This window comes from Cyanistes caeruleus, chromosome 6, assembly GCF_971803275.1.
Source record: "Cyanistes caeruleus chromosome 6, bCyaCae1.hap1.1, whole genome shotgun sequence".
Classification (NCBI taxonomy): domain Eukaryota; kingdom Metazoa; phylum Chordata; class Aves; order Passeriformes; family Paridae; genus Cyanistes; species Cyanistes caeruleus.
The window spans coordinates 21,993,549-22,007,545 of NC_141706.1; the positions used below are offsets into that span (position 1 = coordinate 21,993,549).

At 43.3% G+C, this 13,997-nt stretch overlaps 1 protein-coding gene and 1 long non-coding RNA gene across 4 annotated transcripts in view; one reads left to right on the forward strand and one right to left on the reverse strand.

Moving 5' to 3' along the window:
- Positions 1–13,997, reverse strand: part of LOC111930774 (uncharacterized) — a 119,261-nt gene that overhangs the window by 53,233 nt on the left and 52,031 nt on the right. The window lies entirely within an intron of this gene.
- On the forward strand, positions 5,531–8,750 carry LOC147652510 (uncharacterized). The gene is made up of 2 exons (XR_015288052.1): positions 5,531–5,772; positions 6,061–8,750. It is a non-coding gene; the product is annotated as an uncharacterized LOC147652510 (long non-coding RNA).

Below are 13,997 nucleotides of genomic sequence, written 5' to 3' on the forward strand. Positions count from 1 at the left end.
AGTTTTGAGACCAATCCATGGACAATACTTCTTTATTGTCCAGACAGTTCATATACTGCATGTTACATATAATTCTCCTATTCACTGGACTCTCAATCCAAACTCTTCTGGTAAAAGGGCTTGTGGGCAGTTTACTTTCTGTCCAATGACTTCATTGCAAAGGATTTTTCTTCTCTGTTGAGCTTGCCATGTGCAAGCTTTCCTTCCTCTTGTTTCCCTCCTCTTGTTTCCCAGTTTCTGGAAATAATTTGTGGTTTGGAAATGGAAATGCCCTTGTAGGTTTCAAACTGCTTAAAGCCTGCCATACCAGATGAGTTCATTGGATCCATCTAATCTGCTCTCCTCTTGCCATCCACGACCCATACCTGTTGCTTCAAAGTTCAGCACGAGTGCACAGTAGCACAGGGCACTTCAGCTTTAGACAGAGTCCTTTCCCTGTGAGGAGCTGACAAAGTATCCTTCCCACTTCTGCCCTGAACTGCCCCAGGTTTTCTGAGAGGCTTCCTCAAGGCATCAGCTAAAGGACAGAGACCCCCCACAAGGATAAAGAGACTTAAGGGGGACAAAGTACATTGGCACATATCAAAAAAGGGCTTCCCAAAACGTAGCACAGCAAACACAGATCAACCCCTTCCAGGACTGGCTTGGCTCGCTTCCCCTGTTCAAAGAAATTGGCAAGCAAATCTTTATTGTAAGAGACAGAACAGAAGCTGGAGGGGAGGTACTGAAATCTGGGGATAATTCACAAAATCCTGGCCTGTGGTGTAGAAGGAAGCTAGTGTTATGTATCTATCATTTGTATTTCTTTTGTTACTGCTGGTAGATTTAAGCAGATATAAGCAACCTAACAATGATCACAACTCATTTTCAGCTAACATATTTCCTGGCTTCTTTTAAACTAATGGGAAGCAGGTATATGCTAGAACAGAAATTTTTTGGCTTGCTCATTCATGTCAAAGTTGTCTTGTGCTTCTCAAATATCCTACATATTTCAGTAGGATTACTTTTTCAATTAAGTACAATTTAGTAAGACAAAGATACCAGATTTGGTCTCTTAAAAGTCTGCCATTTTGCCCAAAGAGCACAACCATAGTTCTCCAAGCTTGGTGACTCCAGAGGCTCATGCCTTGTCTTTTCCCATGGCCAACAAGTAGTGCTAAAGCCACAAAGTTGGATTTGGCTCTCTGTCCCTGAAGACGTGGCAGAGAACCATCAGGAAGACCACCTGTACTCACCTCAGTCTGAGCTGGGCTCACCTTCATGTCCACAATGGGTGCACAGAACCACGGCCACCACTCTTGGGATGAGGGAAACTTCAACCAGGAGTCATGTGCCAGCGGAAATGGTGGGATGCGTGGTGTTACATTGCCACCTTGTGGAGAGCTCCCACTGGAGACCAATGGAGAAAGATGGCTGACTAACAAGTTGTGGGCTGCCAGAATGTCTCCCCATTGCCGTGTGCCCATGGCTAGCTAAGCACTCGTTCCTTTGCTGTGATCAGATGGGCCGCTACATGTTGCAGTTATTTCTCCTCCAAGGGGTGAAGCGCAGGAGCACCATGCAAGACCTGGAGATCCTACGTATGAGCAACGTCATCCCATTGCTACAGTGCCTGGATTTGCAGGCTTGGTATTAAAGTTTTGTATAGATGTTGCCAATGTGAACCAACAGTTTGGTCCTAGATCAGCCTGCAGGGGTAGGAGTCTGTTATCACAGTTGCCAGTAACTCTTGCAGAGCTGCTATCCACAAAGTAAGAGTATAGCTGTGCTCTGTGAGTCCAAGCCCCCACAAGCTTAAGGAGAGAATAAAGGAAAATGTATTTCCTTTCATTAAGTGCAGAAGAAGCCTCTGGTGGCAATGCTTTTTATATTAGTGGTGTCCCCAGAGAGGTTCAAACACATAAACCCACAACATGCTCCTCCGGTTTGTGTGATGGAGTACTGTGTTGACAGACTGGAAGAGAATTACTGACAAATGCTACCATGTGGACTCTCACAGTGATGCCATGTATTGATTTCCATCTGGTGATGATGTGCACTTTTGCGATTGCATTGACACTATTCTCCCTCTTAAGAATCTGCAGGCTGAGTTTTTGAGTGAAAAGAATTAGCATTGTTTATTATTTACTCAGTACTAGAGGAGGTCTGCAACTTTATGGGCCCTTACAGTGAGAAAAAAAAATGATCACAGGTCCCTGTCCCAAAGCCCTTAGCAAGAAGAATTAGACATGACAGAGAGAGGCAGGCAAACCCTGGGAAGATGGGAAGATGAGTTCCAAGAGCAACAACGTATGACAAATGACACATAGATAACTCCTTATTGCCTGTGCGTCAATTTGAAGAACAGTAATGGCTCTACATGAGGTAAAATACATCCAGCACTGATTAGAGGGAGCAAGATGCCCTCCCAGGTTGTCCTCTGCCAACACATCCTGTGCTGAGTATCTGTAAGTAAATAAGAAAATCCCCCAGCTTTGGGAATTGTGGTAGATCACACAAGTATCTGAAGTGTGGGCTGAACTTTTCAAGACCTTGAGAGAGGAACAGTCTTTGATTTCAGGGAAATATGATACCTCCTCAAAGAAAGGGTCACATTCTTTGAAATGCGAGATATGGAGGACTGAGGAGATGTTGGCCAACAACAACAGGACATGAATGCCAACATGTCCTGAGGGGAATAAAGGCAGTAAATTTGAGTTCCAGAGGTTTGCCATGGGACTTTTTCCTAAACCCCCATTTGCCAGCAAATTCAATGTCTCTTAGAAACAGACCTGCAGAGGTGTGAAAATGTGCTCGTACTCATGAGAAGCACAGACTGCCACCTTTCTTTGAACAAAGGTTTATCTTGGTAAAGGCAGTGGCATTAGTAGAGAATATTTATTTTGCTCCAAGGCATGTGATTTGATATCTCATAGGACCTTAGTTAAGACACAATTACTTTGCAGCATATAGAAATAGTAAGGCATGTACTAAACTTACCAACATATGTTCCAGTGACAGCTTTCAACATAATGTTATTGACTGGGAAGCATTATCGTAAATAAGACCATTATTAGCAAGATGCTTTCGAAAATCAGTTATTAGTCCAATAAGGTTTAATATTTTCAGTAATAACCTAGGTGACACAAAATCTCTGATATAGGAATCTGCTGATATATACAAATAACTGAGAGAGTAAAGAAGAAAGAGAACAGTCTGGATTGGGGAGGGGGTTACAAGCAGTATCCGCTTAAATTACCACAATGTAATATGTGCATTTTACTAGAGGCAAGTGAAACTTATCACACCTGGCAATAAAGGCTGAGATTCAACTCCACCCATCTCCTGCCCCTAAAAGGCATTTAAAGTAAGAGCACAGTTGCCCTAGGCTTCCTCTATAGTCAATGAAGAAAGATGGCACCTCCAGCAGGAAAATCTGACTGAAGTTTGAAGGGTTGAAGCCAAGGCCCTGTGTTTAGGGTGAAAAATCTCTCTTGCAAATCTGTGCATGAAGAACAGCAAATTAACCACCTCAGCATGAGATCTCAGTGCAGTGTTTGGTGACTAATATGATACTCAGGTGTAAAAAAGGCTTTACCAAATAGAAACAGAGAAGTGGTTTTGTCCCTGAGCTGGCCACTATTAAACTCATTAGAAGCATTATGTCTTCAGTCTTGGCATCCTCAGTTCAGGAAGGATATGGACATCTCAGCGTTCAAACAAAGCTACAAAAATGACCTTGCAAGAGAAAGCAAGTCTTGTAATGCTATGAGTATAAGCCTTTAATCTACTGCAATTAGTCAAAATGTGACTTGATATTTTTATACGTAGGTACTTTTATACAGAAAAGACGCCTTACAGACTTTTCAAGTCTTTCACAAATAGACACAAAAAGATTCAGAGAGAATTCAAGCTGATGTTAAACAAATGCAACTGGGAAGCAGGATATGATTTCCTCACTGTGCGGGTAGTTAATATTAGACATGTAATGAAATCAAAAAACATTTGGAGTTTGTCAGACACAAACTGACATTTTAGCACTTTGGCACACATGATTATATGGGAGTGCTTAGGTTTAAAAGCATGTGCTTGGACAGTTACTGCAGAGCAGCTGATGCATGGTAACTCATCAGCTAAAGTTAACCTGTTCTTGGATCAATATATTTCATAAAACATTCACTCTGCAGCAGCTCCTATAAAAACATTTTGCAACCTAACTATATCCGAGAGGAAAAATACAGAGATTCACCACAGTGTGTTCTTACCTAGGGATCAAAGAAATAGAAGCCTACACTAGAAATAATGGGATATTAAGAAGAGGAGAAAAATCAAGCTGCACATCTTTATGTCAAAGCAGTAAAAGTCACATATGTAGGATGAGGATGGACAGCTCCATTACTCCAGGCTCAGTCTTCTGAACTGCAGAAGCTCTACATTCTTCCGAAAACCTCAAACTTAATTTTGTGATTTAGATATCCTCATAAACACTAAAATAATGTCAGCCTGAAGAAGCAGCTGTGACGGATGGGATCTCTCCTTTGTTTGAGCCAGTGGTCTAGCAAAACCTAAAGGCATTTATTTCAGTGGCAGTTGGTGCATCCTTACAATTACCCCAGCAACAAATGCCAGTATTACATGCTTCCCTCTGTTCTTGGGCTGATTCTTAAGCCTACAAACCCTTCCTATTCTCTTCCTCCATGGCTGAGCCTCCAGCTTTATTTTGGATAATCTCAACAAAACAGTTCCACATTCACTACACATAAATCTGTGCAAGCTGATCATGCAGGGACAACATAAAATAAATGGAATTGAATACCAAGATGAGGAGAGGACACACAGAGGAGATTGTACTTGAGTGTATTATTCATTTCCATATTTAATTCATTACGTTTCTTCTTCTTCATTTTTTTTATTCCCTTTTCCCCCCTCCCTTCAATTTATACGGAGCTGCAACACATTTTCCAGCCTGCTGTGCTGGAATGCTGCAGTGTCAAGGGACTTTGCAGTTAAATGTAAGACCTTGTTGTTGTATTGTGCACTGGGCCTTCGTCCTCAGGAAGCCGACAGCTCCAAGTTAGATAACAACTGGTAAATCATCATCTTTGCTAAGTGTTTGCAAAGGCAGGTAGGGGGGCAGGAAGGAGCTTTCTTTAGAGCAGGAAAAGAAAGAAACATCTCTCTTAAGGGATTAAGGACTTCTCTGACCATCCATCTTTTAAGTCTCCTCCTAAATCTTTGTTTTTTCTGATACCAGTATTTCTTGACCTTTTTTTTTGAGCTGGGAGAAGATACCTATCTGAGGGCTCTCAGCAGGGTGGGAAGGGCAGAGGTGATGTGAATCAGAAAGAGGAAAGGATACCTTTCCAGGGGAGTGAGGGGGAAGAAATCCAGAAGCCAATTTCCTTTTGTATTTCAACAATGATCATTCATTATTCTCTAAGGGTTAACCTTGCCTGGAAAGCCCATGGGAGGAAGTGTACACTGGTTGGTTGCAGGGACCGGATAGAATGACTTAATAGAACATGTTTTCTTTTCTAGCCCTGATTCCCATGATTTTGTAATAAGCCAACCTTGAATCAGCTAGTGAAATTTCCCTTCCGTATTCTCTAACACTGCTCTAAATTCACCCTCATGTGTCTGGAATGACCTGAAATTTCACATTCTCCCCCTACATGCAGAGAAAGCTGCTGACTTCACTCCCCTGCCTAGGAGACAATGCTGTGCTTCTCACACCTCTGCTTCAGCCCTGAGCAGTTTCTACCTCAACCCAGATGATGTTCCATATGAGCACTGGTAACTCTTTTTTCTTACTTTTATTCATCAGTGTATGAAGTAATATAGTCCCATGGTGGCATGTTGATGCATGTAGAAGAGAAAAACAAAATACTTAATCCTAGCCAGATGAAAGGAAGGGAAAAAACAAAACAATGATCATGAGTTCCTCCAAACTCCTGCTTGGTAAATTTTCCTTCTGAAGCCAGCTGTTTGACAGATGGCTTTAAAAGTGAAGTTGTGCTCCCTACTCTTAGATAGACTGATGGTCTCATTCTGTTTGTTCTTTTTTGGGTTGGAAAACTGCAGAGACAACTGGATGGAAGTCACTGTTCTTCAGGTTCACAACTTCATTGTACAGCAAAAAACCCACTGAGTGACATCGGGTGTACTGAGGATAGAACTGCCTAGGTCTGAAAGCAAACGATGATGGAGAGCCTTTTTCAATTGCCTTTCCTTGTCTTGCAGTGTCCACAGCCTTAACTTCTGTATGGTAGGAGTTCGGTGAGAACCAAGATTTCAGTCAGCCTTCAAAATTATCTTATTCTGTGGGATCAGTAGGTTGTGGGTTTTTTTCCAGTATCTCTGATTTCTCTTTGCACCCCCTCCAGCTCCCATTCCTCCCCCCATACTTCCTGCCATGTAGAAGAGAGAATTTCTAACCCTCCAAACATTTTTCAAGCTAGCAAATCTAGTTATATCAGTTACTATACTTTATTTCAATAATTCCAGGATGTTCTGCTTTGGTCTTGGAATTTAAACTCAGCAGGGTCCCAGACAGTGTCAGTCTCTGTTCTCTGCCCTTTCCATTACCTCCATACAGTTGTCCAGGTTCTTTACCCTCTTCATGGCCTCCTCTCATTCCCAAAAGTCCTCCTAACAGCTCTATTTCTTATGGAAAATCTGAATAACTATCTTTCTCCACACCTTCCCTTAACGTTCTCCTCCTCCTCCTCAACAGATCCCCACAATTTTGGTTGAAGAGACAGTTAACCCTAACCATCCTTAATTCCACTGACAGCTGCCTGCTCTTTCCTGCTCATGGAGGCTGCTTTGCTGCAAATGCCAGTGTTTGTGGTTCACCTGAGGAGATCACCAGCTATTCAAGGTAGGAATATCTGCTTCATATGCACCATGAAGGTGCAAGGGGTTTGCCCCAGGCATGAGGATCCTTTAGATACTTATTTCTACTAACCAAGGTAAGGTGAACCATCACTTGGGTAACAGTAAAAGAAGGGGACTAAAAAAGAGAGAAGGTTACCATATCACTGGGTTTGGCTTCTCTCTTCAACCTGACAGTCAGTCCTCGACAAGCACGTTTCTGAACCTGATGCATCTTCTCCAGCTTTCTAGTCTTTTCAGGGCAAAGACATTTATTTTGTGTTTCCATATCAACTGTCCTACCCAAAAGACAGTTCTGGGTCAGTAAACATCATTGTAGGACTAGCACTCATTATGGAGACAGAAGGGACAGAGAGCAGGAGAGGGGGAAAAAAATGGCACACATAGTGAGTGTCTGTGGGATGAAGAACAGACAAGGGTGAAGAACAATGGAAAAGACATGGTGGAAAAGAATCAGCACAGCCTGAACGGGTCTGCTTGCTCAGTGTCATACAGGGACAGATAAGAGCAGCTGTATGGCAAGCCAAGAGCATTCACTGCCCTCCAAGGAAAGACAACACCTGACATGACGGAAGACTACAGATCTGACACCTCTCTGGCTTTCACTACACGCAGGATTTTTTAAACTGCAATGCATTTCTAATTGATTTGCCACTGGAATCAAGAAGACACTGAAGTGAGCCACCCCACACCCACACACACTTTCCTTACGTTTCCATACTCTAGTTCCAAAAGTCTCTCATAATTATGGGGAAAGAAACTGCAAATCTCTTCAAGAATATTATACGACAGTGAGAGTTATGACAGAAGAAATGTTTCTAGATGGCACTTATCACACTTTTAAACACATCCTCAGTACTAATAAACAACGTATTTTTTTGCTTGTGTGCTCTGACAGAGCAGAGTCACATTCTGATCAGTGAATCCTGGTTTTCCTTCAGTTGACCCACGTACAGTTTACTGGATGCAAGTCTATTGCAAAGTAATGCAAAAGTTACATGGGATCAGCTGTGCTTAAAAGCTTTGTGAGAGAAGTGTATTTTCCAGGAAATGCCTGAGTTAGCTCAGTTGGTGAGAGCATGGTGTTAATAATGCCAAGGTTGTAGGTTCGATCCCCACATGGGCCATTCACTTATGAGTTGGACTCAATGATCCTTGTGGGTCCCTTCCAACTCAGAATGTTCTGTGATTCTGAAAGGTGATACGAAGGTTCTTTAGCGTGCAAAGGATTTGCTCCAAAGCCCACTGAAGCTGCTGGAAGGACTTAGGTTGATTCCAACAGTCTTTGGATCAGAACCAAGGGGGGAAGAACTGGCGCCAGGCATAGAGGGTAACATAAAAGAAGGCACAGAAAGTAAATTTCAGATTTATATACGGCAGGAGAAGTCCTAGCCATACTGCAAATTGTTAAAAATATTGTTATGGATCTGTTGTGTAAATGGCCTACAGTGGTGAGATGTCCCGGATCCAAACCTTGTCCATCACACCGTGATTCATACAGTGATGCCACAAGTCACAGCACACACACCTCAACCAGGAGAAAAGAAACTATGCCTCATAAGAAGGAAAATAATCTCCTGTGTCTACGAGATGGTGTCTCTGCTGAGATAGCCAGTGCACACCAGCTGTTATGTTTTTCATCTGTTGTTCCACACTGACATAGTCATTTATTACAGACCACTGCCATCAGATGCCAACAGCTGCAGCTCATCGGCCTACGGTTCTTTCTGATGAAGTGCTTTTCAGATCAGAATATGCCAATCCGTCAAACCCAAGACTTTCGATGGGGCGAGAGAGTTCAACCAACTCCATCCAGTTTAAAATTCCACTTTTGTTTTTAAAATTAAACCACTGGTAATAAAAGAATAAAACACAAAGCAGAAGTCTATATTGAAATCAAATGTTCTAGCTGATGTTAGAGTAAAAGGATTCAGAACTTGGGTTTTCATTTTGCAAAAATTTTGAAAATTCTGGCTGTTGGCCCAAGTTTTAAACCCAGGTTCGGTTAAAAAAAAAAAAAATCCTGAAAATGTTCACAGGATAGGAAAGCCATTTCCTGCCAACTCTATATTGGCTTACAGTTCTGACGCATGCAAGCTGGATTTGAATTAGCAGATTAGGCCCAGATCCAAAAAGGGACCTAGGTACTTAAAGTGGGACTGAGGTATGCGAGGCCCAGACAAAGGTCCTCCTCAGTCCCTGGAAACCACTGAGTTTTCAAAATTAGTAATTCTGCTTTGGAGAATGCCTGAAAGCACCTCAGCTTCAACATATGGCTCCATGCCCACCTCCCCTCTTCACCTTCATCCATACTTCCCCTGGATCTCCTGGGGCATGGCCACCAAACCCAGGGACCTTCAAACATGCAAGGGCAACTCCACTTTTCTTCCAAAACACAAATAGAGGAAGAGGTGGTACCACCTTATCATACAATAGCTCAGCACTTGGAGCACACACCCAAGGCAGAGCTGGTTTTCCTCAACTCGTGAGGACTCAGCCCTGCACTGCAGAGGGTGCCCTGGCCAGAGCCCTCCCTCTTCTTCTCCCTGCACTTCAGTTGCATGCAAAAACAAAAGATCTTGGCCCTGGTTTCCTCTGTCAAGCTTAGTATAAATACCTGATTTTGCTATTTTCAATGTGTGAATATATAAAACACCCTGAGGAAAACATACCTAAAAGCCATATGCTTTCTCTTCAAGAGAGTCTTGTGGATTTAAGGCATCCTGTTGTCCTCAGCATTGCCTCTGCATATCTGGGGCATTTCCACAACCAGTACTGGGGTATTTCCTCTTCCCCCACATTTTGTGGGTCAGGATGAGGCTCTGTGGGTCTCACCTCTTGCACTCTATAGCACACACAGGGTCAGTTCAGCTCTATCACTTGGTGGGAGGACACAGCCTGCTCTCAGGCCTCAGAGGACGGCAGCCCCACTGTGCTGTTATTCCTGCCTATGCATTACAGAGCGGGGAATTAGGCTTTCTTGTTTACATTTTCTCTTTTCTCTCTCACCCCCTCCTTTCTTCCCCCCTTCTTAATAAAGAATGTTTTTAAAAATAAGTGCCTGCATTTGAGCTCCTGCGAACTCTAGTTTCCTTGGAGAAATGTTTGTCCTCTTTAACTTAAAGAATTTCTGAAACATATAGGAAAGGAATTTCATAAACTGCTCATTGAAAAACATTCCATACATTCCCCTCTCATCCAGAGACACCCGTGTGTGGTCTCCGACAAGGTCAGGTTTGGGGCTACGTAACGGGGACAAAGATTCCAGCGCTCAGAAAACAACAGATACCACAGACCATGGGACGGGGGAGAAAGGACCTCGTGACTCCCATTGCTGGAGGCCGGGAGACCACCGGAAAGCCAACAGACAGTAAACACTGTGCGTTATCCCAGGGAGGAAAATCCCAGCGCGAACCTCCCACATATCTGTTGAGAGAGTGACATCAGGCTCTGCAGTGCTAAGGGATGGAGAGGGGGAAAAAGAAGAAAAGAAGACAAAAAGAGAAAAACAGTGTTTGCCACTTATTATTTAAGCTAAGAAAGGTGATGACAATGAAGGAGGTCCTTGAGAGGCAGACTGAATGGCTATTGCAAATGGTGGGCAGTCAGACTGGGAGATGATTACGGATGGATAGTGTGGTGGGAAGAGCACCCTGGGTTTAGATTGCCTCCCCACTGTTTTGAAATCAGGGAGGCATGTTTGCCAGCCCTGCCATCCCTTGGGGCACTCTGAAGCTCTAGGAATGAGTGCTCTGCACATCTTCAGTTTACACTGTTTGCAGAAACCATAACGCTATTTCCAAACCAAGTACTCTGAAACATGCCAAAGGCACCATTCCTAATCCACTACGATGGACATGACTCACAGCAGGTCTTAAAACAAAATTACCCAAAGAGAGGGAAAAAAAGCATCAGGGACCATAGTCTCTTGGAGAAAGTCCTTCTCCAGTACCTGATGAAATGTTGCAAGATGTGTTTTATTACAAAATTTTCCACTGAAGTCTACATGCTAGAATTGATTTCTGAGTTTAGATCAACTGGAAACATATCAATTCACAGGAGATCTTTTGAGATCTTTGAGAAAGTCCCCTACATAAATAAATCTGAACTGGAAACCTTTTTGTGGAAATTGGAAAGCAAGGCCACACCTGGACCATCCTTCATGTTGCCCTGCTTATCTTGTATCACCATTCACAACAGCATGGATTATACACCACCACTGGCACTGTAACATGCAGTTGTTTCAGTTTCATGAGGTATTGCTGTTTCAAATTTGTGAAGTGTTTTAGAGCTCACTAGTGACAACATCCACTCAGTGCAATCAGGATCCAAAGCTTTTCCTCCGCTCCTTGTGTCACTCCTGCAGTTAAGCAAATCCTTCATCCTCAGCAGTCACCCCTTCAGTAGAAAAATTTGAACCTAGGCTGTTCTTGCTTGGGCTTGGCTCCATTCACAAGCAAGGGGAAAAAATAAGCTTTAACTGAAGATGTCAGACCTTTAGTCACCTTTACAAAAGTTTCAAATTGCATTAAACTGACCACAAACAACAGCCTGTCTAGATTTCTGTAGCAAACCACAAGGAATGAAAAAATGGCTGCAACAAATATGCACTCTTGACATTACAGTTGCTTAACTCCTTAAATCTGGGATCCTGAGTCAGGAAAAAAAAGTGCAAGGCATAAATACAAATACCCGACTTCATCTTGTGTATCATCCTGAAAGGATGAAATGGCTGGCAAAAATAAAGCGCTGCTAGCAAAGCACAACAGATTATCTTCACTGCTGCTGCTGCTGAAGGTTGTCTCTGCTCTCCTGTTTGTACTCTCCTAGCTCTTTATAAATTCAATCCAGATATTAACAATATCCATTAGCTTCTCCAGAAGATTATCTCAGCTTTAGTGACTGGAATGCAGGGATTAGAAAAAAAACCATTAGGTTTTGTTTTTAATAAAAGTATATGTTGATTTAAAGTGATGGCTTTTAACATCTGTTGTGCAAGTCTTTGTGGTAATAACCCTCAGAGATTGTTGGAGAGAGAGATCATTTTGTAGGTAATAAACATCAGTGATTTCATTAATGAAGTATTCTAGCATAGACATTACAAATGGCAAGAAGCAAGGCTTCCACCTGCTTAGTGATTTCATTGCTGTGGCTAAAACTGGCTGCTGCTGGCAGGGCAGGAGATGCCCTGGTACCTCCTTCCCCAGCTGTGGGCACTGCTACGTCAAGGCACGTGCAGTGGAAGAGCTGCCTCGGGGCCCTATCAGGAAGCTCATAACTATCAACATGTGAGGCACAGATTTCGAAATGCCTTACCAATAAGGCATGTCCCTACTTCCTGACATTGCTGTAACCCAGCTGACAACTCTTTCTTGGAGCACTGGATGTCTGTTAGCTGGAAAAGGGTGACATAGATTGAGCAGGGAGTACGGGAAGCTGATGGGTCACTCCAGTGAATCCAAAGAACTACAATTCCTGGCAGAAGAGGTGAAAACGTTCTGTAAGAATCTTTTCATCTTTCTCCACAGGGAGAGCTTTTGAATGCAATTTCCAGCCAAACTCAAATTTCTTCTGGAAGTCTTTATTGATCATGTGTGTGAATGTGGAGGGGAGATCCTTCAGAGACCAGTTTTGCAAACAACAACAACAACAAAGCTGAAAGCTTCAAAGACAAAAAGATCATGTTGTGGAAGAGAGAAGTTCTCTCTTGTCTTGCAGAATTTCAGAGAGACAGAAATAAATTGAATGATGGGGAAATGCCCCTGCCCACATGAGGGTCCAGGGTCCCCACCCACCCAGAACATATCCTGGTGCCTGTTCACAGCAATTGTCCCTTCCCTGCACAGCAAAGAGAGACAGCAAAAAGGGAGAAAAGTGTGCCTTTGGATATTAGCTCACCATGTATCCCTAGGCACAGAGAGGAAAAGTAAGTTTTCTCCCTCTTCTCTGCTTTACCAGCTAGTCAGCAGCTCCTGCCCTACCTGAGATACTTGCTGTACCACAAGCCACCCAAGGGAGTGTTCAATCCAATTTCTGAACCCCGTTCCCTCCTCTGCAAGAAGAAAGGTGTCCCAAAGCCCCCTTCCTCCAGCCATGATGCTATCAGAGGCCGGTCCTGGCAAGGTAGGCTCTACACACTGTGGAGAAGCTCAGTGCTCCTCTGGAAAAAGCACATGTAGGGAGTGGGATTAGGACCACAGTGTGCTGAATCAAAAGCATCTGAATGGTTGTCCTCCCCTGTGGCTTTGCGGTGAGCTTAGGAAATCCCTTTTGAGCTGTGCTGGGGGATCTCTCTGAGGCTTCTTGACTTCCTGCAGCCTTTTCCTCCCTTGTCAGACAGCTGAGAGGAAACTGCTGATGCTGGCTCTGCAAGATATAAACTGCATTGTATTATTTGGGGGCACAGGTTTCCCCACTTATTGGTGGCCAGGGCCTAACGCAGGGTTCTCTACAATCCTCCTGCAATGTAGAGGAAAGAGCTGGGAGAAGGATCACCTCCATGACTGCTGGCATCTGTGGTCCCTCTGTGGTCTCCAGACAGAAGGACAATAGACACTGATCTTTACTGGGAATAAAGAGCATCAGCTAAGATTAATGAAAACAGAACAGTGTGGTTGAGACCAAGTAAATGCCTTGGAAAGACAGGATGATTTACACATTTTCAGGTGAGCTAATAGGCAAGCCCAAAGACAGCATTTTCATGATCTGCAAAATTAAGCAAAAAATACAATTCCTGTGACTTCTCTGGAATTACAGCTTTAGTCTGGTTTTACCTGTTGCTTAGCACAAGATTAGCATGTGCCTCCCATTTTCTCCCAGTGAAGACAAAGAGCTTTTGTCATCAAGGCTGCAGTAAAGGAAGAGATGAGAAAGAAAAGGCAAGAAGGATTGTTCATTTTCTTGGTTTTATTTTATCTGACAAACTGACTGTTGTCCCAGCCATTAAGGAAACTGATACCCAGCGTGTTCCATGCAGTGGATCTCTTGCCTTTTGGCTGCACAGTATTCAAGAGAACAGACTGTCCCTGGACTCAGAGATGGGTGTATTGAGGCCATATCTAAACTGCATGGCAGACGCATGAGACATCCAGGAGAGAGGATACGGTTGAAGGCCAACCCATGTG